Source organism: Mycetomoellerius zeteki, unplaced genomic scaffold, assembly GCF_001594055.1.
Source record: "Mycetomoellerius zeteki isolate Tzet28-1 unplaced genomic scaffold, Tzet1.0 scaffold292, whole genome shotgun sequence".
In the NCBI taxonomy this organism is placed as follows: Eukaryota; Metazoa; Arthropoda; class Insecta; order Hymenoptera; family Formicidae; genus Mycetomoellerius; species Mycetomoellerius zeteki.
In genome coordinates this window covers 1-2,663 of record NW_017257274.1, presented here as the reverse complement: position 1 = coordinate 2,663, position 2,663 = coordinate 1, and the positions used below count along the sequence as shown (strand labels likewise).

Here is a 2,663-nt window from a genome sequence, read left to right as displayed (position 1 = left end):
TAGTTGGGAAGTGCACACAAAGGGCATGGTTGCTAAATTATTGCTACAGGTATTTTACAAATAATGTCTGTTATTTGTTTATTATAAATCAGAGTAAGAGATAAAAAAAGTAGTAAATTAATAAAAAACATTTTTTATTTAGAGAGAGATGGGATTTGAACCTGGTAAGGACTTAGGTAAACAATTACAAGGAATAAGCGCACCAGTAGAAGCACATCTCAGAAAAGGAAGAGGTGCAATAGGTGCATATGGTCCAGAAAAAATACCAAAGATTCTTGAGAAAAAGAAAGACGATGATGGAGAGGAAATAAAAGAATCCAAATCTAAAGTATCTCAATGGCGAAAGGGTGATAGCAATAAGAAAAAAGTCAGATATTGTTATAGAAGTGTAAATCAAGTTTTGGAAGATGGGAAACTGAAACCTAATAAGAAACTTCCAGTGTCAAGCGATATGAGTAGAGTTAAAGTTATCGATATGACTAGGACAAAGAATTCTTAGTGGATATTATGCAATAGCTAGTGGTCAGCAGTGTCCTGATGAGATTGTAATTACGTCTGATAAGAAATCTAAAGTGAACTTTGCCCTGCCTGAACTGCAGCATAATTTAAATTTACTTGTAGATATGTGCGAGCAAGATATTGTTCAAAATGATCGATGAACGAGACATTTAAATGATAGAATAATTGTTTTAGACGCAGAAAAAAAGAATTTATCCAAAGTCGTGGAGCAACATAGTCAACTTATTGATACTTTGGAAAATGTGCTTATAATTGTAGATAAATTAATGAATGAAACAAACTAATTGTCGTTGTAAGAAATTGCAGAGGCTTTCAAAAATTTACAAAACAATTATTATGAAGAATACAAAATGTACGAACTTGGTGAATTAGCTAGCAGTTTTGTGGCACCGAAAATAAAGGATTGTTTGCTCAATTGGAATCCATCAATGCAACCAAAACAACCAATTAAATTATTTGAACAATGGAAGGATATCTTAGAGAATGGAACTAGTACAACATTATAGACACGGACTATGCAGTCATATGATCAACTAGTATGGAATGCATGGATGCCATCAGTTAGAGGAGCCATACAGTAAGTAATTTCTATAATACTAAGATATATGTATAATAATTTAAAGTAAATCAAAAAAAGGATGTAAGAAAATATTCACATTTTATTATGATACACATCTGTAAAAATCTATAGTTTTTTAAATGTATTTGTGCTTTCTAATATTTTTTATTTATAAATTAGACAGTGGACTTGTAGACAGCCTGAGCCTTTAATTGAATTAATAGAATACTGGATACCATTATTACCCAATTGAATTTTAGAAAATATATTAGATTTACTAGTATTACCAAAATTAACATTAGAAGTTGAAGAATGGAATCTTCTTACTGATACTGTACCTATTCATCATACATGGATTCATCCTTGGTTGCCATTATTACATAAATATATATATATATATATACACACATACTTAAATTTATTTTTTATATTTTCGTATATTTGATTATACAAATGAATTACATTGTAATAATAACTGTTTTTATATTATTCAAGGAAATCGTTTAGATACTTTGATTTATCCAATAATACGTAGAAAACTCGGATCTGCATTAGGAGGTTGGCATCCATCAGATAGAGCCGCTAGATTAATGTTGCAACCATGGACAGAAGTGTTTGCTAAAGGAGACATGGAAGCATTTTTAGTCAAAAACATTATTCCAAAATTGCAAATAGCCTTATCCGAGTTTGTTATAAATCCACATCAACAGCACTTAGATCAATGGAATTGGGTGTATGAATGGAAGGAATTAATCCCTGTTCATATCATGGCAGGATTGCTTGACAAATTCTTTTTCCTAAAATGGCTACAAGTTTTAGCACTTTGGCTCAATCATTCGCCTAATTATGATCAAGTAACAATTTGATACATGAGTTGGAAAGGGATGTTAAATGACAAGTTACTAGCGGAACCAGTAATAAAAGGTACGTTGCATTGTTACATTGAATTTACATCTTTTGTTTCCTCACAGTTGATGATTATTAAAATATGAAACAAATATGATTTACAGAGCATTTTAAGAAGGCATTGGACATGATGAATAGGGCTGTCAGTGGGCCACAAACGCATCAACCTGGTGCAATGGAACAAGTTTCATATTTAACAAGCTTAGAGAGAACTCAGCCGACAATCGCAGGTGGCACTGATTGTACAGCCGAGAATGGAGGTACAGGAGGCACACTATCTCCATTTAAATTACGTGATGTTAAATAATGGCACAAGTAAGATGCATAATTGCATACATTTTGTATAAAATTATGCTATCGTTTTCTTACAGAGACTCGCAGAGGCAGTACGAACAGCTTCACAAATACTGCAAGGTTTCAAAGATTTCGTACAAAAGAAGTGTGAAGAAAGAGGTATATTATTTATGCCGATCCCGAATAGATATAAGGAGGCTAAGCAAGTGTACAAAGTGGGCAATGTTCAGGTTTACATCAACAGCAATGTTTTATTTGTATGTCACAATGGTACAAATTGGATGCCAACTCATTTGAATGCCTTGCTGGATATGTCTGAACTGTAATAATATATGATTTAATAATGTGATTTAATAATGATTAATAATGTGACAACTGTCCAAGG

At 32.2% G+C, this 2,663-nt stretch overlaps 1 pseudogene; it reads left to right on the top strand.

Moving 5' to 3' along the window:
* Positions 1-2,604, top strand: part of LOC108724336 (tuftelin-interacting protein 11-like) — a 4,618-nt pseudogene extending 2,014 nt beyond the window's left edge.
* The last annotated feature ends 59 nt before the right edge of the window (positions 2,605-2,663 follow it).